The sequence below is a fragment of the Tursiops truncatus genome, chromosome 2, assembly GCF_011762595.2.
Source record: "Tursiops truncatus isolate mTurTru1 chromosome 2, mTurTru1.mat.Y, whole genome shotgun sequence".
Classification (NCBI taxonomy): domain Eukaryota; kingdom Metazoa; phylum Chordata; class Mammalia; order Artiodactyla; family Delphinidae; genus Tursiops; species Tursiops truncatus.
The window spans coordinates 40248012-40273284 of NC_047035.1; the positions used below are offsets into that span (position 1 = coordinate 40248012).

At 43.3% G+C, this 25273-nt stretch overlaps 1 long non-coding RNA gene and 1 pseudogene across 1 annotated transcript; both read left to right on the plus strand.

Moving 5' to 3' along the window:
- The first annotated feature begins 801 nt into the window (after positions 1-801).
- LOC101320442 (probable E3 ubiquitin-protein ligase TRIML2) lies at positions 802-2221 on the plus strand (annotated as a pseudogene).
- Positions 2222-17935: 15714 nt separating this feature from the next.
- Positions 17936-24869, plus strand: LOC141277826 (uncharacterized). Its single transcript, XR_012329682.1, has 3 exons — positions 17936-18043; positions 24106-24163; positions 24771-24869. It is a non-coding gene; the product is annotated as an uncharacterized lncRNA (long non-coding RNA).
- Positions 24870-25273: the final 404 nt, after the last annotated feature.

The window sequence follows — 25273 nt, forward strand, 5'->3', positions numbered from 1 at the left end:
AAATCTTCTGTGCTCCACTTATTCACCCCTCCTGCCTTAGTATCCCCTGACAATCACTGATCTATTTACTGCCTCCATAGTTTTGCCTTTTCCAGAATGTCATATAGTTGGAATCCTATCGTATATAATCTTTTCAGGCTGGCTTCTTTCACTTAGAAATATGCATTTAAGTTCCCTCTGTGTCTTTTCATGGCTTGAGAGCTCATTCCCTTTTAGCACTCAATAATATTCCACGGTCTGGATGTGCTACAGTTTACTTAACCGTTCACTTACTGAAGGGCTTCTTGATTGCTTCCAAGTTCTGGCAATTATGAATAAACCTGCTATAAACATCTATGTACAGGGTTTTGTGTGGACATAAGTTTTCAACTCATTTGGGTAAATACCAAGTATAGCAATTACTGGATGAAATGATAACCTCAATACCTTTTCCTCATGGTCCTCACAATTGTTGTGTCAACATCCTACCTTCAAAATTACACAACAGGGAAGTAAATGTGATTACCTAGGGAGACATTGGAACTAGCATAAGGTAAGGGACCAGAACTGACCCTGGAAGCACCCCAAAACTTAGAGGTTCAAGAGGATTCCAAGTCGAAAAATAATGCTGGGAAACAGACGAGTAACGTAGGAGGGTCGTCATTTACATGATCTCGATTGCAAAGAGAAGAAACCATTCCAAGAGGAGGGTCCTGGCCAATTATGCTGACTGCTGAGAGCTCAACACGTGGCTGCCGAAGATTTGCTGGATTTGAGGAGTCCAGGATGCGCTGACCTGCTGATGCTTGACTGCGGACTGAGGTTAACAAGTGTGTCTGCACCAGAACACTGCCACTCTTTTCCTTTTCAGAGTACGGGGAGGTGTATTCCACAACAGAAACAGCCCAATCTTCAACTAGGGCCACCTGCCGACATGTCCAAAAGGCTCTGCTCCCAGTTAGAGCAAGAAATCCCAGATGTCTGCTGTGAGATACATCTGGATCCACCACAGCTGTTCTGCCATGATGACCAAATCACGCTTTGTGACAAGTACTTCAAGTCCCAGGAGCACAAGAATCAGGAGGTGTATGGAGTACAAAAAGCTGCTGAGAATTCCAGGAAGTTATTCCAGGAGATATTGAACACATTGAAGGAGGAACTTGAAGTAACTAAAAGCATATTGGCTGATGAGCAAGGAAGAATGGTGATGATGCAGGAGGAAGAGCAGAATTTTAAAGTGATGATTGAGTCTGAATATAGGATAAGGTTCCGACTGATGATTGAAGAAAACAAAGTGAACTTCCAGAGCCTGCAAGGTTGCAGATTCAACCTGAACCTGAGAGAAGCCAATCAGAACCAACTGATGGAGTTTGCCACAAAGTCGAAGGAGAAGTTCCAGGAAATACTACAGAGACGGAACTGTTTGGGGAGAGAGAACATGAGTAAACTGAGGGAGAGTGAAGTCAGCTCTCTGAACAGATATGCAGCCTCCAAAAATCACTGCAGAGCTAGAGAAGAAATGTGGGCAATCTGCCTCAGCGTCACTCCAGAATGCAAGGTATTCTTTGGAAAGGAGAGAGTCACTACTGCTTCAGTGTCTAGAGCCCGCCCGAATCACAGACCTGAGTTTATGCCAAATAACAGGAATGAGCAAAATGCTAAACGTGCTGCAAAGCCCTATAACTTTGGACCCGAAAACAGCTCATCCCTGTCTGGTCTTATCTGAGGATCTGAGAAGCGTGAGACTCAGAAATGTGCAGCAGGAGGTAGCCGGTCACCCAGAGAGATGTGACTTGAGTGCCACCATATTGGGTGTGGAGAGCTTCCCCTCAGGGCGGCACCTACTGGGGGGCGGGCGTGGAAAAGGCAACACAGTGGCGGCTGGGCGTACATGGAAGCTCGGCCAGCAGAAGTGCTTCCGGAGATAAGGTCTTATTCAAGGATCCATCATGGGAACTGATTATACTTTCTGGGCCTTTCCCCTTTTAAAAAGGGTTTCCTTGAGAGAGCAAATGCAGAGTTGGAGTTTTCCTGGACTATGAATATGGGCAGATATCCTTCTATGATGTGACAGAGATCCCTCATCTATAATTTCTCTTATCTCGCCTTCCAAGGAGCTCTCAGGCCTATATTTTCTCTTTGTATCTCAAATGGAGGCATGAATTCCGACTCTCTGAGCATCTGCCTCCCTCATGTTTCTTCTTGTAATGGTACTCTTAGCCCTCAATCTTCTTTGGTGTGAAATCTAAGACCACAAGAGGCAAGAACGTTACAAGCATGACTTTATATAAGTTATTTTACAAAGTAATCCAATAAAAGATTTTTAGCACTCGAAAAAAAAATTGCACAACAGACGCTTTCTCATATTTGGAGTTTGTGTTTGGGTGGACGACTGTTCCCTCTGCTCCCCGATTCTACCATCAACTGCTGGAGAAGGGCCCTGTGTCTGAGCAGCAATTGTCGGTGGAGAAGCAGCTGTGCAGAAGAGGCTGCAGGCGCCACTGATGCCTCTTCAGCTGGAGACAAAAGTGGGGAGACGTGGTTTATCCAGAATTAGACTAAACCGTATATGATGAAATACACCGCTTTGTAATGCTGGGGTTTCCAATTGCCACTGAATTCACTTAGTTTCAACTTCACATTCAAGGGGGTGGGGAAGAAAATATTGTGCTGCAAGGGTGGTGGTGGTGGTGTGTGTAGGGGACCTTTAATGAATAATTTGGTGTCAATTTTGAGTCCCAGCATCGGATACTTGTCAAAAGGAGCTGGAATTTCTGAGGTATGTCCTTGCTCTTTTTGACCCCATGGACTTTCCTTGTTTAGACCCCCAGACGGTGCCAATGGTTTCGGTGTTGGTGAGCTGCTCTGTAGCTTGAGAGCCATGAGCCAACAAACTCCGGGCCTCCACTGCGCCCTCTACAGGTTGCATGACGCCAGCCAATATCTTTGCTTTGTTTACACTGCTGAGGTCTCTCTATCGTTAACATCCTTTTTATGACTGACAGTTTTTTGGTTTGCAGCAAATAGTTTTCCAAAAAATAAACCAACTCCAGATTATTTTGATGGTTGAGATAACATGCTGAATGTAAAAATGGACATTTTCCAGTAACTCCAGTGGGTGATCTCCCGTTGAATGGATGAAGCTGCCGTCTAGATAGGGTCCAACCCACCATTCCAGGAGCCCTAGAGAACACCAGGAAGATAAAGATACCTACAGTATATTGACTTTAGAGGATAAATAATGTTGCCAGAGGCTATAGCTTGTGAGAAGTGAGGTATGTTTGACCCACTTCATTTAGCACTCCCATTTCTTAGAAACAGATCCCAATCTACACGATCTAATCCTGTAGCTACACAATTGTGAAGCGATAGACACTGAGTGATTACATCTCCTCTGAGCAGTTGATTACCTGTATTTTAAAGCCACTTTAGAATTATAGAAAGAATATGACCCATGGGAACATGGAGGTCAGTCTATCAAGCCTGGCGCTTCCAAATGATCTCTACTATTGTCTTCAGGTAACTGTGTCACTTCACTTCTTCTACTAGAGGGTGTTTTAAAGCCTCCCTGAGTCAGATGTTCTATGGTTTATTCTTCTATTCTTTCCAATTATTCCACCAAAACATTCTTTAATCAATCAGCTTTCAAAATTGTTTTTTTCATTTAAATCAATTCTTAAGGGTCTGAGGTATTCATGGAATATAGAGAGAGATCTAGCAACAGTAATTAAATACCTATACAGGTTGTACTCTTATAATGCTTTTTTTTTTTTTTTTTTTTTGCGGTACACGGGCCTCTCACTGTTGTGGCCTCTCCCGTTGCGGAGCACAGGCTCCGGACGCGCAGACTCAGCGGCCATGGCTCGCGGGCCCAGCCATTCCGCGGCATGTGGGATCTTCCCGGACCAGGGCACGAACCCGTGTCCCCTGCATCGGCAGGCGGACTCTCAACCACTGCGCCACCAGGGAAGCCCCTCCTATAATGCTTTTTAAAAAAATCTAATGCCCAGGGAACTTTGCTTTGGAGGAGTGCTTTCTTTCTGGCAAGTCGTCATTTAGTTTAGTTCATCAAATAGTTTCTAATGGCAGCTCTTGCTGGGTGCTGCATTAGGAGGATGAATTCGTGAATAAGACACAGTCTCTGCCCTCATGGTGCTCCCAGTGCCAGTGGCAAGCTGGGACATTTCAGTGTGATGTGGGAGTGCTGTGATGGAGGGTGGTCAGGGTGATAGCATCTTTGCATCTCAGCCTGGAGGTCTTAATCCTGAGACACTTCTCAAAACAACCAGTAGGAGTCAGGCAGGTAGACGATAGGGGCAGAAGACCCAGAAAAGGAGCTCACGCATCTTGGATGACACGAGCAAAAGTACTGACGTGGCTGGTACCTGAAGGGCAAGGAGGAGACTTGAAAAGAGGTGAGGCTGCGGAAGCACCTGGGAGTCCACCATGGGGTTTGCAGTCTACACTGTAGGTAATGTGGAGTCGTGGCAGGATTTTAAGCAGGGTTTTTTTTTGGCCGCAACACGCGGCACGCAGGATCTCAGTTCCCTAATCAGGGATCAAACACGCGGCCCCTGCAGTGGAAGGACTGGAAGCGCGGAGTCTTCACCACTGGACCACCAGGGAAGTCCAGGGGATTTTTTTTTTTTAAGATAGAATATTTTGATGATTATGTGGAGGACTGTGGCTTGGAGGGAGCAAGACAGAAGCAGGAAAGTTTTTGAGGAGTCTTGGTAAAATGTGCAGGATGGAGATGAGGGGCATGGCTTCATGACTCCTAAATAAGCTTAATGGGGGAATCCTTTTCAAGGCAGATACGTTGTAGTGCATCCCACACTTGTCCAGCAGATGACAGCGCTTTGGGAGGGTGGAAGACCTAGTGCACCAGGTGTATCCGGTCTCCTCTGGAAGCTCCCTCTCATCCCTGAGCATCCTGAAGATCAGAGGCCACTACTGGGTGTGATTTTGGAAACAGAGACAGCTCCTTCTTTCCCCCCTTCCATATCTGCTCGCTGATGCTGGAAAACCCTTTAGGACAAGGATTAAAAATAAGGTACCCACACGACCGCTAACTTTTCTTTCATACTTATTAGGTTTGGGGTGCTAAAGAATCTGAGCAAGGTAATGGATTGCATAATCTGATGTCAGATCCTGTGCTGGATCTGGATTTCTTTTGCCCCTCCAGATGGGTTACCTGCCCTTGTGTGGCCTATTCTGTGCCCCCAGGAGGCCGGCTGCTGTAGGCAGCCCCACCAGATTCTCTTGCTGAAGCTCCTGCCAGATTCTCATAAGGGCTCCACCACCCCGGCCCCTTGGTTTTGGGGTGGGAGTAGCTCACTGCTGGTAAGAGTCCCTGAGTGCCCCCCCCCAACCTCTCACCGATGCCCTTTACCAGCCTATGCTTGACTAAATAGCAACTTCATTTCATTCTCCTCAGTTAATAACTATTTTGAGAGTTTCCTGCTATTCCCCTGCTGATACAGTTCCTTTCCCATGTTTGCACTTTGGTAGGGATAGGACACTGAGTTCCTGAGCATGAGGGTAACCATGGAAAAAGGAACAGATCAAGAAAGGATTCTGGGGCCATAGAAGACCTCCTTCATACCTATCATAGGGCCGCCTGGCTGCCCATCTTCTTATGCTGTCTGAGGAAAAGCTGGCTTCACAGATCTAGTTTGAATTTATATTTTAAAAATCCTGAATTGATTTGTAACCTCCAATCTGTAATTCATAACCACTCCATCAATAGGTATTTCTTGTCTAAGCGTGTAACTTAGCAGACTCATCATAGGGAGGGAAACCAGAAACGTACAGATGTCGTCTTAAGTTAGGCGTGTAACAGAGTCTTCAAGGGTTAAGAAACAGCCACACGCTGCGAGGCAGGTACGGTAGGTTTACCAGAGGTTTTCTTTTGTGCTTCAACGATAAAGTGGTTGGTGGTCTGCTGGCTACAGCCTGTTACACATTCCTTGCTTTTATTAGAATAACCATAAGCCTCGAAGACCCACCCTGATGTCAGTGGCAGGTTTTATAGAACACTCACAAGTTTCTTCTTGTCGTATTCGGGGGTATATAAAGTGTGCAGCATAATAGGTAACAGGTTGGAAGACCAGTTCAGGGCCTGCAAAAGTCCCAATTCCTGATGTGAATATTTAATACCTCCTCATTACAGGAAAAGGTTGACTACCAGATGCCGGTTACCGGGCTCCAAAGCCCACTAAAGCTTTGAGTTCCTCCAGGAGCGAGGGTGGGTTTTGGCAGCTTCCCCTGCCCTTCAAATAACCTGGAGGTCAGGACATGCCCAGCTGATTTAGGAACCCTGGAGAGGAGGATTGGCTGGAAGTATCTCATCTGTTATTCAGCGGCCAAGTGGTGAATTACTTCCAATACCGTGATTTCCTGAGATGATAGAGCACTGTGGTTTAAACCATTATTTTGAATAAACTCAAAAGCATCGCAACACATGTAGACTCCGAGTTGGTGTGTTCACATCACTAAGACAGCGTTTCCGGATGTACATTTTTGGAGGTCCCTGCGATCATCCGCTGAACTCTAACGGCAGTTCATTGGCACGGCAGTGACCCAGCCCTGCACTCCTGAGCAGAAAAACACTCTCACAATTTGTCAGGTTCTAGATGCTGTCATTTATCCAGCTGTGTTTTGACCGCAGCGGGTCTGGGAATTGCATCGTTTTGCGTTTCCATGGCACATGGTGGTTTCTTGACAGAATGCTCACGGGCTGCCTCCTGCCTCAACTCCCCAGGGTGGTGGGAAGAAGGGTGCTTTGCTGCCCGGCTTTCACCATCTGCCACTATTGTGCCAAGCCATGCCCCATGGCCTTGGACTGACAGGGGACCCGGGCTGCAGTGTTGAGCTCCTGTCACTGTCCCAGGCTCCCTGTAAAAAGGAAGCTAACGTTTCAATACTGGGTAAAAACACTTTTACCCAATATTTTCATATATAGGGTGAGTCTGTTGAATTGGCCTTAAAAAATCTAAATCCAAGAACTCCTAAACTATACATAACAAATGATTTGAAATACCTTTGTTGTTATTTTTCTTTAAAAAAAAGAAATTCCAGAATGGAAATAACTATTTGTTACTATTCTGCTTAAAACCCTGGCTTTCTATCTCCTCTTAAAATCAGATGCAAAGACCATTAACATGATCTCTGAGGCCATGCTTGTTGCTGCCCTTGCCTTAGCTGAATTTCTTCCTTCCCCCAAGCTGTAACCACTCTGGCCTCCTTTTAGCTTCTTGAACTCACTAAGCCTCAGGGCCTTTGCACACGCTAATCTCTACACCTGGAATATTCTCCTCTTTCTTTCCTACTCCCCTCCCCCCTTCAGATTTCAGTTTTAATATTATTTATTCAGGGAAGCCTTCCCAGACCCTAGCTTAGGTCAAGTCCCTCTTGATTTCAGAGTCCCCTAGACTTCACTATTGGGCCTACTGCCATTGGAAGCAATGAATTATTCGTGTAATTACTTATTTAATGTCTTATTCCCTTCTAGACTGTAGACATCAAGAGATAATGGATGCTGTATTCTCAACACCTAGCGGAGTACCTTTCATATAGACAAATGTCTAATTGTTGAATTAATTATTTAAGTGATGCATACTTATTACAAAACAAATTATCGAAAGTGAAGAAAATGTAGAGAAGAAAATTAAAATAACCTATATCTCTACTATTAACATTTCAGTGTATTTCCTTATGTCCTTTTTCTAAAAAAACAAACATATGTGGTACGTGGATAAACATTACCAGCTGAAAGCTGGATCCTATGGACATTTAGAAAAGTCTTAAAATGCACCAGGCTCCTGGTGTTCAAAACTGATGTCAGGGGCGGGGGGAGAGTTTGAGCAGGGATATCACCATTCATGGTCTCTAAGGCTGGGGAGGGATTAAAAAGCAGCTCCTGGGAGCAAGTTCTGGGATCTTCCTACCAGATTTCACTGTCACTTTAGGAATATTTATTTAGGCTCTTTTAGTAAAGTAACAATTTCTTAAATATTTGGAAACATGTCACTTCACTATTTAATTTTTATTGTTGTTACTCTTCCCATAATTCATATTATAGGGCACATTTTCCAGAATTGTGGTACCAGATTGCCCATTCCCAGCTCTTTTGTAAAAGGGGAAGTGTCTGGAAATAGACTGGGAGCAAAGGGACAATCTCCATTCCCAGAAAACGGCAGGATTTCTTTGTTCCCCCTCTCCTGCCCCCGCCAGCGTTACAGCAGTTTATCGTGTAGAATCCCTTTCTATCGATGGGCTAAGTCCACAGAGCAGGTACTGTTGTTACGCCCAATTTTATAAGTGAGGAGATGTGATGTAAAGAGGTCACAGAACTTGCCCATGGCCACACTGCTAGTCAGCGGCTGGCAGGCTTAAAACCCAAGTCGGCCTGACTCCAAAGCCCAGGCTTGTGCTGCCCCAGGTGGATCCCTCTAGATTCCACCAAGTGGATGAGGAATATGAATGGACTTCACAGAGTCTTGAAAACCCCCGAGCTTGTATATAAATTTTGTGTGTCTGCACAGGTTTTGTATTTTTTTCTGGGGAGAAGTTCTCTATATTGCATCAGATTTGTTTGGAACAAGAAAAATAAAGATTCATCTGGATTAACAATTACCCTAATATTTGTTGATTGGTTACCAAGTACTGTTCTAAGCACTCTGCATGTATTAAATACTTCAATCCTTGCAATAACTCTGTGTGACTGGCACTAGTATCCCCATTTTATGATCAAAGAAACTGAGACACAGAGAGGTTGTCACTTGCCCAAGGTCACACAGCCGACTGTGGTACAGGGATCTTATCCAGGCAATTCCCTCGAGTCTACATGCCTATTTAACCACAGTAAACAAATGCCCTCTTTGCAGATCTCTCAATGTCTTGTGCATTTTCCTCCCCTGAACTTGAGATGTATCTCCCTGTTACTGTATACAATTCATGTAGTAGTTTTTCCTTCCTCCCCTTAAAGCTATTAATAAATTGGTGGTAGATCTTACAATAGAGGACATCCTAGAATAAAAATTAGCAACTCTCCTCGGCAGGATTAATCATATTAGTGATTCACACTGCTGTAAGAACTATGTTAAAAGACTGTCATCCCGCTGGTATGAAATTCGGACAAGTTCTTCATGGAGGTGGGGTTCTGAATAAAAAGGGTGTCCCTTTGGTGGAGGCAGGGACAGAGAAGTAACTAGGAGGTAAGAGGGGATCCCACTGGCAATCACTGAGTGTACGGGGGTGGTCAGAGATTACATATATCTACTCTGCGCCTGTGAGTATACACTTCTGTTCTAAATATGGATCGATACACATTTGACTTACATGTATTGATTAAGATGAATGCCATTTAGATGATCTGATACTCTCTCTACACCTTTTGAGATAATGAGGCACAACCTAAATTGAGCCTAAATGGCTTTCAGGGATTGCTGGTATGAGGACTTAAACACACTTCACAGTTCTTCCCTTTACAGACGGAGAAATAGAGGTAAGAGGGTTGGGCTACTTGTTTGGGGGATTCTGGGGGATTTAATATAAAGCTAAGAAGAGAGTTATGACTTTCCTCTCCCTGCTGAGGAATTAGCATTTTCCTGATTGAGTGACATTGAGACCAAAGACTGAAATAACAGAGCCTCAGAGATGAGAATTGAGTCTACCCCAGGGTCCAGATGAGGTGAAAGACAAAACAGGAAGCATATGCGCTTACAGTGGAGTCCTTGGCCAGCGCCACGCAGCCTCCGTGGTTTAAGCTGAGTGGGTGTGGGAGAAAGGCCTGAAAAATGCACGCTAGGCTGGCTTTCGAGAGAGGAAGATCTTGTACCTTTCTTTTCTGAATGTTCAAATTCTGGCAGACTCCAACTTTCAGGCCCATTAAAATTCAGGAAGGGAAAAAGGAAAAAAATTGAACTAGTTTTCAAAGAAGGAAAAAAGGCAACAAACACACCCACTCTTGCAAAAATAAAATCCCACCCCCCCAAAACCGTTAAGAAAATGTTTTTGAGCTTTAAAAAACAGAAGGGGGTTGGAATGTCAATGGGACACAGGCCGTGGAATGACTATTAAACGTGGCATTTCCACCGGCGTCCATGCATGCACGTCTTAACCTTGTTTGATCCTTGGAGAGAAACAGCCCTGTTCCCTCCGCAGAAGAAGGAATAGAACCCATTTCTATCGATGGGCTAGATCCCACTGTGTTAATGTGGTTAGGTGGAGTGTGGGGAACAATTTGCTCTAATTCACTGCCTCAAAATAAGAGCCTCTTGCTCTGGAAGCTTCCTCTCCAACCCACCCTCCCATGCAATCAACAGTCCGGGCCAAATCCTTCCTTCAGTCTCAGATTTCGGTTATATAAGCTGCTCTATCAAACAGACTCCGTCCAATTCAGACCAGGGTAAAAGAGCCATTTACACAAACAGCTAGTGGCTTATGTAACCAGAACCCAATACACAAATTATGAGAAACCTGCTTACCCATTCAGGTGCCTCAGGCGAACAATGACAGGCCAACTCCACAGCTCTGGTCTCTGACTACAGCGGAACTTTGTTCCAATGACTGGACGCCTCCTGAGAGGTCAAGTCTTTCCTGCGGTCTCTCTCCAGGTTAAAGAGCTTCGTTGTAGGGTGCGCTTTACTCCCCACACCCCGCCCCTTGCAGATTCTTGTTCTTCATAGAGAACGAATTTAGCATTTTTAATATCAGAGTTAAATGGTGGATTTTACTCCTGGTGGTATGAAATTTCCTGATGACAGGATTTAAAACTTTGAAGAATACAGAAAAATAAAAAAATTAAATCCACCTGTAATTCCACTACCCAGAGCTAGTTACTTTTAACATTTTGTGTATATCCTTCCAGTCTTTTTTCTAGGCATATCATATACATACACACATACATATATGCACATATAATGTACTATATATGTATATACATATTAAAGACATGCATGTAGTAAAGCCATGCATATATATATATAATATTTAAATGAATGATACATTGTTACTTTACTGGCCATTCTGTTTTGAAATCTGCTTTTTGAAGAAGTCAAGCTGTCACTGTTTGCAGGTGACATGATACTATACACAGAGAATCCTAAAGATGCTACCAGAAAACTACCAGAGCTAATCAAGGAAATCTGCTTTTTTACCCAACAATGACATCATCATCATACATTGATCTCATTTTTATCTTCTTTACCTCCGTTGTCCTTCTAATACCCCTGTGAGGTTGGTATCACTACCCTCATATAGCAGCTCAAGTTCAAGGCCTCTGAAGCCTGTGATGCGAAGCACTGCCTTACGTCTCACTGCTATTAAATACTTCTCTAAGGAAGGTTTTGAGTGGCTCTTTGGCATTCACATTATATTCTATCTAACCCATCCCCTATTTCAGAGTGTTTAGATAATTTCCATTTTGGGGGGCTATTCTAAATAATTCTGTGAGGAACATTCTGTCATATAAATATTTATACTACTATTCCCATAGTATAAAATCCTAGCAATGGAATTTCTGTGTCAAGGATGTACCCTTTTTGATGACTTTTTATTATATACTGCCAAAATACTTTCCAGAAAGTTGAAATGAATTTATATTCCCATCAGCTACTGCCCAATACTCTAACTGAAGTCATTTTATAATTTAAAAAAAAATGATTAAAAATGGAAGAAAGTATCTTTCCCAAATTGCCTTCCTTAGGAAAATAAAAATGCATATAGAAAATGTTTGATGACCTGCCTATTCTCTCGTTTACTATTATAACATTTCTAGAAAAAAATCATGAGAAGACTAAAATATAGCTGTGAGCTGCTAGTAGACTGATGTGATGAATTCACCTTCAGCCCCCAAAATATCAACCCTCCGGTTGTTTTTCCCCTTCCTGTTTCCCCCTGCCCTGCAGACCCCAGCTATAGTTTCTGATTGCCAGTCCTCCATGGGCTCACGGGAAGAGGTGGCTATAACGACACAGCAGAAGGGAACTTGCAGAATGGGGAGAAAAAAGGGCTCATGTTCACTGCTGTCAGCAAAAAGCTCCTATAAACAGAGCAACATATTAAGCCCTTCTGTTAATATGCTGTCTAGACTTGAAAAGATTGCTTTTCTCTCTGTCTTCTAAGCTTCAACTTTTGACCTTGTGTCTGTCCTTGTGCCTATGCTGGACTCAAGCAATTCTTGTCTCCTGAAGGTTCAACAGTCAAATTACCGAATTATTGTACTTGTCACCTAAGCTACTGCAGCAACCGGGTGCGGGCATGATCCCTATCAAATGAATGGAAAACTTGACGACACTTGACCCCTGAGGCAGAAAATGCAGGGAGTCCCCCTTCTTCTGGTTTAAGGGTAAAACGATACTCTCCCCAGAAATTGGACCTGATAATCCCTTTGTTGATTGTGGATGGAATCTTGGAAGGTATTGGAGGGAGGGTTGAGAAGAAGAGTTTATGAGATCCGCACTTGGGGATAGAAACCAGTTCCTAGCAAAATGAATGTGAGTCTTATTTTTGGAACATGTTTGACTCTGGGATGTTTCTTCTTCCCCTCCATGTTCCCAGGGTTCCCAGGGCCCTCATGCTAACAGCTGGTTGCTCAAGTCCCTCTCCAAGATGTAATATTTATTAAGCATTTGCTGTTTGCCAGGCATTCCCATGCACTCCTCTAAAACTGTCCTCACTTAATCCTCACAACCCTAATCTTACAAGGCAGACAATACCTGCTCATGCGCAGGCAGAGCTGTCTCCCGCAGAACCTCGGAGAGCCCATGAGTGGTATCACACCCCCAGGCACCTCGCCCTGTGAACCCTTCCCAGGGGACAGAGGAGGACTTCTGTGCCCCATCACGTCTGAATAAGAATCTCTTATTGTTATCATTCCTCTTGTACAAATGGAGAAACTGAAGCAGTAAGAAGTTATGAAACTGGAAGATCATAACAGAAGGGCTGAAGTCAGACTCTTAGAGCCACATGATCAACCAGTGTTCCATGCTGCCAATCAATCTAGACTTTTGTTGTTGTTGTTCTAGATTTTTCTTCTCTGTCATCAAAAAAAAATCTTTTGTCCCCTTAATCTATCTGGGCCTTGCAGAGGGGGCTAAATTAATCCAATAAACACATTTAGTCTGCTAATGGCTAATGATGGACCAAAGCACCACCCACCTCAGTGAATGTATAGTTCACTGTTAAAAGACTAGTGGAGGCAGCCAAGGGTATCTGAGAAAGATTTGTTGGTGGGAGGGGATGATGGTAGGAGGAGGTGCTGGGGTGGAGGCTGATAGAATATTCTTGGGTAGGGGACTTCTCTCATTATCAGTCAACGGCTCACTCAGCATACAGGACAAGACAAGCCCTGGGTATAATATTTAGGCCTTTATCAGGAATGACCAAAAGCTCAGCTGTTTGCCTCACAAGAGAGAACTTCAGAGAACTCAGAAGCATCAGTGACAACCATCGTCTGCCAATCACTGCCAGACGCCATGCTTTGTGGGAACGACGTAATTCCACAGTCTATCCACAACATCCAGTTTTCTGGCACATTTTTGTGATTAAGGAAAGCAAGAGGAGGGTGATGCAATTGCCCCATACAAATCTGTCACCCCAGCCGGGCATAAACCAATTGAAACATCACAAACCCACATCAAGTTGTCACATTCTTTCTATTTAATTGACCCACAACATCCCGCAGATACTTTCCTCTCCTAACTCCCTTTGGGGCCAGGGCAGAGTGTGGAAGAGAAAAGATGACTTGATGAAGGGTGTGGCCAAGAAATAATATAATCTTTGGCTTGAAGATGTATATTTTGGTCCTGGAAAAATGTATTTAAAAGATTTTTAATGAGTCACGAAGGTAGTGCTGACACTTAGAACAATATTTTTCATTCTTTTTAGGATGAATAACTAATACAGTACCTGGCTTAGAGTGGAGGCCAATAAATGCTTGTTGGTTGAAAGAGCTAGTGAGTACTGAGAATCTGACATGGTGTAATTCACCTACAGTCAAGACTGCGCTGGAACAGAGGTGAGCTTTTAGCAGGGTCTTAAAGGGCCTTCCAGGATTTGGTAGATGATTTTCGTTTTGTCAGTCAGTTCTATAAGCCACATTGGTTGATGTAGGTAATTTGCTTCTCATTAAAACACTCCCATTCCTGGGAGCTCCCTAGCAGTCGGGTAGTTAGGACTCAGCGCTTTCACTGCCATGGCCCCGGGTTCAGTCCCTGGTCGGGGAAGTAAGATCCCTCAAGCCTTGCAGCACAACCAAAAAACAATAAGTATAAAAAATAAAAACACCCCATTCCTGTGATTATATTTAGATTTTTCGAGAATATACATTTCCACCAGAGTATGTTGTTTTGCTTTTGCCTTGTTCATTTTTATAAGCTCGCTGAAAAAAGAGGAGTTTCCATGTTACTGCTGCAGTAACAGGGCAGACAATACTTGCTCATGCGCAAGCAGAGCTGTCTCCCCCAGAACCTCGGAGAGCTCATGAGTGCTATCACACCCCCAGGCACCTCGCCCTTTGAACCCTTCCCAAGGGACAGAGGAGGACTTCTGTGCCCCAATGTCTTCGTAGCCCATCACCTCTGACACCAAGAGCTGCCCATCTTTAGTCCGTGCAATCCCGGTTACGAAGTGCTTAGCACAATGCTCTGCTGGGGCCTCATGTTGCCCTCTCCACTTGGCAGGTGGCAATGCTGAGGTCCCGGGAGAATGAACTTCCCAAGCCCACAGTGTGGGAGGCAGTGGTAAAACAGAAATAAGTTCAAAGAGTTTTATTTCCCAACAGGAAGTTCCAGAGCTAGGACGACAAAACACACATGCCATTACAAGCCCGTGTGCATCAAGCCGCCCAAACACTGACTGTCCTGTGAGCCACACATTCTTTTTCAGGACTCAGATCAAACCAAAGTCCAGTGCAAATCCACTGAAATTTAACGCAGAGAGCATTTCCCTAGCGCCAGAGTGCCGTGGGATTCACCTTCGTAAAAGTGGATTTTGATGCCGAGGGGTCGCTATAAAAGCACGATTCGAACGATAGAGTGAAAGCCCGGCAACCTGGTAAGTGTATGAGTTGCCTCTGAGAATGCGTGAGCCTGTCAGGAGGTGAGAAAGTCTGACTTTGGAGCCTCCACTGGAGGAACAGCCTTAGCACGAGGTTTGGCGTTCCCAGGGGCCCTGCCAATTTACACCAAACACGGACTAAGGAACACTGTATTCCCCACCCCACATTGCAGGCTGCACTTAGGGACTTGCTTCCAAAGAGCTGAGTATGAAAAGGAGGGAGGGGGTGGAAGGTAAATTCCCAATGGAGAAACCTGGCAAACATCACCCCAGCCAGGTGATCAAGGTCAACCTCAACAGCAATGTCATGTTGACAGCATGTACCCGCTGATATGATGTGATGAGAATAGCAGTACAGCTCTGTGGTCTTCCACTCAGCCTAATCATGAGGAAAAAATCAGACAAACTCCAACTGAGGGATATTCTACAAAATACACAACCTAGCACACTCCTCAAAACCGTCAAAGTCATCAAATACAAGAAAAATCTAGGGAAATGCAACTGAAAACCACAATGAGATGTTACCTCACCACTGTTAAAATGGCTATCATCAAGAAGACAAGACACAACAGGGGCTGGCGAGGCTATAGTGAAAGGGGACTTGCACACTGTTGGTAGGAATATAAATTAGTCCAACCACCGTGGAAAACGATAGGGAGGTTCCTCAAAAAATTAAAAATAGAGCTACCATATGATCCAGCAATTCCACTTCTGGGTATATACCCAAAAGAGATGAAAACAGGAGATACGTACACTCCCATGTTTATCGCAGCATTATTCACAATAGCCAAGATATGGAACCAACTCAAATGCCCATCAATGGATGAATGGATAAGAAAGAGGTAGTACATACACACCATGGAATATTACTCAGCCGTGAGAAAGAAGGAAATCTTGTCATTTGTAACTAAATGGATGAACCTTGAGCACATTACGCTAAGCAAGGTAAGTCAGACAGAAACACAAGTACTGTATGATATCACTTGTATGTGGAACCTAAAAAAGTCAAACCTGTAAACTAACAAACAGTGTAAAATGGTTGTTACCAGGGGAGGTGGGGCACAGGGATAAGATTGATGGTGTTTAATGGTACAAACTCGTAACAAGTACTAAATAAGCCATAGAGATCTAACATGCGGTATATGGAATATAGACAATAATACTGTACTACAAGTATGTAATGTGATAAATATCATTACAATGGCAACCATATTACAATATATAAATACATCACAGCAACTCCATGCTCTACACCCTAAGCTTACACAATGTTACATGTCAACTTTACCCAGTAAAAAAATTTAATTAAAAATAGACAAGTAGGGCTTCCCTGGTGGCGCAGTGGTTGAGAATCCACCTGCCGATGCAGGGGACACGGGTTCGTGCCCCGGTCCAGGAAGATCCCACATGCCGCGGAGCGGCTGGGCCCATGAGCCATGGCCGCGGAGCCTGCGCGTCCGGAGCCTGTGCTCCGCAACGGGAGAGGCCATAACAGTGAGAGGCCCGCGTACCGCAATAAATAAATAAATAACTAAATAAAATAAACAAGTAAAATCTGTGAACGTGTCATAGCCAAAAGGAGCCAACAAAGACATGATGACGAATGCAGCATCCTGGATGGGATTCTGGACCAGGAAAAGGACATTAGTGAAAAAACTAGTGAAAGATGAATAGTGTGGAGTTTAGTTCATAGTTACATACAATGCTCATTTCTTAGCTGTGACAAATATACCATGGTACTGTAAAATAATACCAATAGAGGAAATTGGGTGAGGAGAATACAAAGCCTTTTTGTATTATCTTTGCAATGTTTCTGTAAATCTAAAGCTATTCTAAAATAAAAGGCTTATTTAAAAAACAGGTGGAGGGCTTCCCTGGTGGCGCAGTGGTTGAGAGTCCGCCTGCCGATGCAGGGGACACGGGTTCATGCCCTGGCCCGGGAAGATCCCACATGCCACCGAGTGGCTGGGCCCGTGAGCCATGGCCGACAAGCCTGTGCGTCCGGAGCCTGTGCTCTGCAACTGGAGAGGCCACAGCAGTGAGAGGCCCGTGTACCGCAAAATAAATAAATAAATAAATAAATAAAATAAAAAACAGGTGGAAAAGTGAAAATAAAGGATATGTAAAAGACTAATACAAGTGGTTACACACAGGGGGTGGGGATGGGTACCAGGGTCAGAGGTGGGAGTGAGACTTCTCAACGCATATATTTTTAATATCATTTTGAGTTATGCACAATGTAAATGTATTACCTGTATTATCTGTTGTTGTTTTTTTTAAAAAAATACACAATCTAAGTCTGTACCACGCTTAAATGTATTGAATGGGAACATCAATGACAAAGGTTAAGCTTATTAGGCAAAATGCTAATTTTTAAAAATAGAGCTAGTGTCCCAAGCGAAGGCCAGACATGTGGGTATAAGGTTGCCACTTGCAAATGCACTCCCCCACAAGGTTTGTGGCTGCCTGTCTGGACTGTGGGATTGTGAGTGTGAAGTATTGAAAAACCAGTTTGGCTCCGAGGGGCCTCCAGAGGGTTGGCTGTTTTGCAAGCCTCTGGCCCTTCCTCTTGGGTGCTGACTTTCTACGACTGAAGCGTGGGGTTGTATATCGTAGACCTGAGTCCTAATAAATAAATTCAGAGGCTGATGCCACTCTGTATAATGGAGTGTGGGAAAAGAGCAATAAAGATCAGGCAACAGAGTCTTCCCAGGAGGCAGGGGAGGAGGGCAGGAATTGGAGAAAAGCTGAAATTGGGCCAAATGGTAGGAGCCAGAGATGAAGTTGTAGGCTGCAGGCAGTGGAAATCGCGCTCAGCTCATCTCAGATGCGGCCTCAAAGGCAAGACACTCTAGACTGTCTGAAAGCTAAAGAAATGGGTTGTAGGAAACACTGTGGCTTCATTTTCAACCCAAACTGAAAGTGAAATCTTTAGCCCTCACCACCCCACTCTTTCTTGTCCCTGTGATGGAGGCCATTTTATGGAGCTCCACGGTGGAAGGTATGTGGAATCTGAAGGTTGAAACAATCTTTTGTTTCTGTGTAGTTTCCCCTCTCTTGTGGGATTCCTTCTCCCTCTCCCTGGATCCTTTCCTGTGTTGAAACTGTTGAAATGGGTGAGACGAACAATTCTCGGATCCTTTCCACTTCTAAAAGCCTATGAAATATCTTTGCTTGAGGGGAATTGGGTTTCAGAGCTTAAGTCCCCTGGGGTGATTCAACAAGATGAAGAGTTGGACTGGTTGGTGCAAAGTTTAAAAAAAAAAAAAAAAAGAGAGTCAATGGCTCTTTTTTAAAAGTTAAAGAAAAAAAAAGTGTGTCCTGACAGGCCGAAAATATCTCCTGAGTTTTCCAGGTCTCCTAAATGGGATGGGTGTGAAAATGGCCACTGGGAATAAAATGTAGAAACAGGAATAGATCAATTAGTTGAATCTTTGAGGTTCAAATTTCAGGAACTCATGAGAGCTCTTTGGTCTTGTGAGAAGACAGAATGTATGCAAGAAGCTGAAAGCTTTTTGTTCATGCAGAGTTTATTTTCTCAAACACTGCTTATCCATTGTAAAACTAACAGTCTTTGCTGAAAGATCATCTCCTGAAACATTTTAGGTAGAAGTAGAATATTTTATGCAATCATATCTCCCCATGAGGAAACCCGTCCAAAGCTCAAATGATTCACACACAAAAAGGTTCACAGAGTTTTTCATGTCTGAACTCAAAATTCTCGGGAGACACATTAGCTTGTTTGATAAACTAGAAAGAACAGTGTTTTTGTGCAAGTATTTTAATACAGGAAATATGAGTCTAGTCTGTATCTCTCCAAGTCCGTGCGTATGAGGGAATTTTGAAGTAAAAGGCCGCCTGAGTCCCAAGAACATAGTTAAAAGGGATATACACAAGGATGCTACCGAGGAAAATGCTTCTCTGGTCTGTACCACGCTGAAGAAATAGCAAAAAATGCACATAAGCTAAAAAGGAGAACAGAACTGAAGCAAGACACTGAGCAACTGAGAATCATTGCAAAGACACTTCCTTGTGAAAATCTTTTTCAGTGGTCCTGAATACACTAGTTTCATGATTAAACCCAGCACCACACATCACATTTTGTAGCAAAGAACAGTGCCTATGGGGAGGCTCAGAACCAGTCTGACAACTTTTCTGAGATTAGAAGAGGGGAAAATATCACTTTACAGAATCTGCTTTTCAGAGGCGGCAAGGCAGTCTGTGGAGACAGGGGCCAGGCTAGGCGGTGCTGGGGAGGGAGCCCTGTGTGGGCTGCCTCTACCTCCCCGACCCGGCCCCAGAGAGCTCTTAGCTAAAGAGGATACCACATGGTGAGGCAAACTCTGTAGACCATTTAGATTGTAAATATTCTCCCAGGCGGCCTTTTAACAAAAGTCACTTGGGGAAATAGGCACCTGTAAGGAAACATTCCTTCTCCCCTCTGGTGAATGTTTTTAGAAAATGGCCCTACAAAGTTGCAGCAAGAAGGAAAAGGAAGGCAAGTCTGGAGTGCCTGGCTCGGAGGAAGGACGCCGTCCTCCTGAGGAGCAAGAAGCTGAGGAGCTGCTGCAGAGGCAGCTGTGGTCCCGGCCATGAGGTTCTCAGTGGGATGTCAGATCCCATCTCAGGAGACAGAACCAATGTAGGAGCAATGCCGGAGGTCAGATCCCAGACCTCAGACAGGTGTCGCCCTAATATGCCTCTGGTCCTCTCACAAAGAAGGTGAAGAGCAAAGCACAGAAGAGGATGGGGGGGGGGGACCCACATGGGGGAAGTGAGATGTGCTAAACTTTTCCTGAGCAGATGAGAGCAAACAAAGAGAGAGATTAAAAATAGTCATAAAAGCGTGAAAAGCAGAGCTAATCGTGACGGTATCTAACCTCCAAACCCAATTCCAATGATTCTGTCTAAGCTTCTGGCTACTAGTGTCAATTCAAGGGAAAATCCCCACGGAAGTAAACAGCCAAAAAGACAAGTTCCAGGAAGTAAATGTCTCTCGTCCGTCAGGGATCTGGCAGCTGGGTTCCTCTCTTCCTGGTCACTGGCAGGTTTTCCAGCTCCCTCCAAGCCAACTGCCGCCCCCCCAGCATCCCACCTTCCCTTTGCCTTCATCTTATTTCCCTTTATTTCTTTTAAACCCTCACCTTTGTCCTAAATTTGAAGCTCAGGATTCATTTTTTTTAAAAAATGACCTGCCACTACAGCATGTAATTTTTATAAATGTCTGCCCAACACTAACAGCACCAAGTAATAAGATTCAAATCCCCAAAGCAACATTTTTCTGCCAACCCCTCCCTTTCCCCCAGACTTACCAGAGTGTGGGATGTCTGCCAGGGAAATACAATAAAATGTGGGAACAGGAATAAATAAAAATACAAATTTAAAGTCTGTATCTTTGCCTGCTTAATTTTCCTTTTTAATTATTAATCCCTTTCTTTCCCTCTTTGACTCATGCCATCACATTCCTTATTGCTACCTAACTTTGTTTTTGCCTCCTGTGTTGATGATGTTAATATATCTACCATTTCCTTATGAACTTTCTGGGCAAGCAGGTTGCCTGCACCATTGGAATCATTTCCTCTCTTGTGTTTTCTTATTGTATCTTCTGTGTGGAGTTGGTCCTTCTAACCAAGCTCTTCTTTGTCTTTTTTGTTCTGTGCCATGATTCTATCTCTTGGTTTCCTCAGTGTTGGCTCTTGCAAATCTTACCTAATTTTTCACTGTCACAGTGTTTCCTTCTGTTTACTGTTTGTAACCCCACCCTCATTTCCTATTGTATTTCTTGAGAAATCTCTTTAATCCTCAGATGCCCTGGTCTTCCTAACTGGCAGGAGGGATGCTTTGGGGCTTCCTATTCCTTTACCCAATCTAATAAACTTTGAATACTGAGTTTTTTCCCTCCTGTTTTGTCCACTAGCTATATCTCTGTCTGGGGTGATCAAAAGTTTCCCTTTTGGGTGTACACCTCCTAGCAGGACTCTGCCACCTGACAGAAGAAGTGTCCTTAGGCAGGATAATCAGGAGTATTACCACTGCAATAACCATTTTGGGGTGGCATACATGCAAGAAGAAGTTGGGCTTTGCTGTTGGAGTGATTTGGTTTGGGAGAAACGGGGATGTTGGGGTCCCAGGACTATGCCTTTCCAAGGGTTCTCTAGGACCATGGGAGCATGTACCACCATTTACCACAAGCTCAAAAACACGGATGCCCACCCCCCAATGCGATCCTTCTACACTTAGTGAGAAGAGTATACTCCGAGTCCTCCCAGGGAATATAGTCGAGTGGCAGACTCTCGAGTCTCATAATAAATCTATTCTAACGTTGTCTCCTCCCTGAGCCTTCTGACATCTTTCTCAATATTATGATAAAGCAGCTCTGACATCTCTACCTCCTTTCTCATAAGGCATTTTTCTGTGAGCTTCAAACTACAATGACAAATGTAATTTATAATGCAGCTTTGCTACAAAGTTGAAAAATATGACAAAAATGTCTAAATTATTACCATTAGAGGAAATGATAGCAACTCAAATGTTCCTTTCGTATGTTTCTATTTTTTATTTGATGACGGGCAATGGTAATGACTCATCTGAGTAACATCAAGTAATACAACTAGTAGGGTAATAAAGCTGTACGATATATAACTGATGCATATAATGACAACATTGTTAAAAATTTATTTTACTGAAGTATAGTTGACTTACAACGTTGTGTTAATTTCTGCTGTATAGCAAAGTGATTCAGTTATACATATATATGCATTCTTTTTCATATTCTTTTCCATTATGGTTAATCACAGGATATTGAATATACTTCTTTGTGCTATAGAGTAGGACCTTGTTGTTTATCCATTCTATATATAATACTTTGCATTGCTAATCCCAAACTTCCAGTCCATCCCTCCCTCACCCCCCCATCCCCTTGGCAACCACAAGTCTGTTCTCTATGTCTGTGAATCTGTTTCATAGATATGTTCATTTGTGTTGTATTTTAAATTCCACATATAAGTGATATTATATGGTATTTGTCTTTCTCTTTCTGACTTACTTCACTTAGTATGATAATCTCTAGGTCCATTCATGTTGCTGCAAATGGCATTATTTCATGCTTTTTTATGGCTGAGTAATATTCTGTTTTATATATATATATATATATATATATATATATATATATTATATATACACCACATCTTCTTTATCCATTCGTCTGTCGATGGACATTTAGGTTGTTTCCATGTCTTGGCTATTGTAAATAGTGCTGCAGTGAACATTGGGGTGCATGTATCTTTTCAAATTATAGTTTTGTCTGGGTATATGCCCAGGACTGGGATTGCTGGATCATATGGCAACTCTATGTTTAGTTTTTTGTGGAACCTCCATGCTGTTTTCCATAATGGCTGCATCAATTTACATTCCCACCAACAGCGTAAGAGGGCTCCCTTTTCTCCACACCCTCTCCAGAATTAGTCATTTGTAGACATTTTAATGATGGCCATTCTGACTGGTGTGAGGTGGTAACTTATTGTAATTTTGGTTTGCATTTTTCTAATAATCAGCGATGTTGAGCATCTTTTCATGTGCCTATTGGCCATCTGTACGTATATAGTGACAACATTTTAAGCATTCAGCTTCTGGTTTATGGGGGGGGGGGTGCCTATAGGCGGCAATTTCCTTCTTACTCATGAGGCTAACTTTAGCTCCTCACTTGAGTAAGAGTGACGGGAAACTAGACTTAAGGAGAAACCATGGACCAATAGAAAAAAAAAATGACCTAACGTTTTCAGATGGAGCCTTACAGAAGTTTGAGCCTCACCTTAGTAGGAAGGAGGTAATATCAAGAATACCATGGCTCCTTCACTCCTGGAAATTATTGCAATAACACTATAAGACTATAGTACAATAACACTATGGTTGCCATGCAATGTTTGGGACATTGATACTAAAAAACTATTATTTATCTGAATCAAACTTAACTAGGCATCATGTATTTTTTCTAATAATACACAACCACCACACAGCATACTTCATTCCTATGGGCGTCCAAGGACAGCTATCCATCTACTAATGATAACGTATAACACACCTATGAGAGACTCCAATTCCTTTCCAGCTCCAAAGCCAAAGGAGGTTTATGAAATCCAATTTCGGGTCATTTCCAGACTCAGTTTGGACTGTTTCCTTCAGAGACCCCTGATTAAGTCATATATTACAAGGAAGCCTCCCATTGCCCCTAATTTGAAACAGCTGAGCCAGCTTCTCCTGCCAGCCCAGCCTCATGGTGGAGAGGGGGGGGACTGTGCTTGGGAGGAAGAGGGCATTCGGGGGACAGGTTTAATATTATGTGGGGACATGTCTTAATGCTTTTGTGGAAATGCTCTTTATGGAGCATCAGGTTACAAAGCCCCAGTAAGGTGGGGGGTGAGGAGGGATGGGGTGTAGGAGGGCACTGGAGAAATCACTATAACATTGGAGGATCAAAGAATCCAGCCTGTCAAGGGCTATGATATTTTTTCAATGAGGCAACAAGCTCACATTTTCCCCTGAGGGCTGAGAGACAAAAGCCAAGGTTCACCTAAAACTTTTTAAGCCCTTTTTTAAGCTGCCAAACTATGCCTGTGTATGCTTTGCTTCCACTCTTGCTTTTTTCTTCCTCTTGAAATTTGGGGAGGCGGACAGGAGAACATGTTATTTTGCAGCTATATTGATTAACAACCAGTTAGGTGCATTTGGCCATGTTGGAATGTACAAAAATATTCGTTTGGTACCCATAAATCTGATGAATGTGTTCATTTACTTACCAAAGCTTATCATTCAAACGCTGAGGGAGGATGTTTTACCTAAATCTACAAGGTGATGGAGGACTGGCAATGGGTGCGCATGTAGCTCAAGAAGAGAGTATGGGGTTGGAGGATGAGGAGAGAGGGAGGAAGAGGCCAGGAGGATGGGAAGATGACTGTGATGAGTGAGGTAGATGTACTTACTCCCCTCCGTCCACCCTTTAACAAATATTTTAAGTCTTGCTTTTTTTTTGGAGAGAACCTAGATTGTTTTAACTTCCTTTTCCAGTAGATAATGCTTCTATGAACTTGACTGAACCAGAGAAGAGAAATGAAGGAGAATCAAGGTAAGCATGCTATGGACTGAAACATCCCCCCTCAGGGTAGTTCCGCATTCATGTCTATTGGCCATCAACATAGCACCAGCTATGCCAGAGAAATAAACAGAAGATAAAATCAAAACTTCGTATGCCTCCAAGGGAGGCCCTATATTTGCCTTAGCATGAAGCACATTTGCACATTTTGTGTGCAAGTTTCCTACTTAATTCTAGAATAACCTTTCCTGGCCTGGCACCAATTTTTCCCCATGGAGAAACAACCATATTAAATTAATTATGATTTTTTTTAATTACCTTAATTTTTGTAACACAAAGCTACACAAAACAACTGAAAGCTTTCACTTTTGCCATTGAGCCTAGTCAAAACCATCCATGTGACAGCAACCCAAGAACAAGCTCTTCAGCATCCCAACTTCTTTTAAGCCTAGAAAGCAGTGAAGGGCTTTCTATGTAAGGATACAAGCATGAATTATGAGCTTGGAGAAGTTAAGAAGTGGAATTTGCTAGGCTCTCCATCTTTCAGAAGGTCTGTAAATGTCTCCCTCTAACTGTTTATCACTGCTTCTTATTTCTTTGGTAACCCTTGACTTTTCTGATTTTCTTTTTTTATGCCCAGGTTTTTTGCCAGCCTGAAAACAAAAGGTGCCTGCGATCTGGATCACAGAATAAATGTGGAAAGAAATAGCCCAGAAATGCTTTATTGGCCAGAAGAGTATGTGAAATCTGCCAAGAACTTTGCACCACGACCTTGTACGAGGGAGAGTATGTAGTCCCAGAGGCCCGGTGGTTCTCCTGGATGTCCTTAAAATGTGTACCAATACTGAACAGCAGTCTTGACTCTGAGACTGGCACAAAGGTCTCCTATGTCACACAAAATTGAACACAGGTTGAGGAACAGGATACGAATTTAGAAATCTCTCCCAAAGCTTTATTGCTAAATGGAAAGTAGAACATAGCTGAGGCAGAATGGTACATACTGTTTTATTAAAAAATGGCAAGTCCTAAGAGGGAGGCAAACCTCAGGATATGTTCATTTGTGTTGTATTTTAGATTCCACATATAAGTGATATCATATGGTATTTATCTTTCTCTTTCTGACTTACTTCACTTAGTGTAATA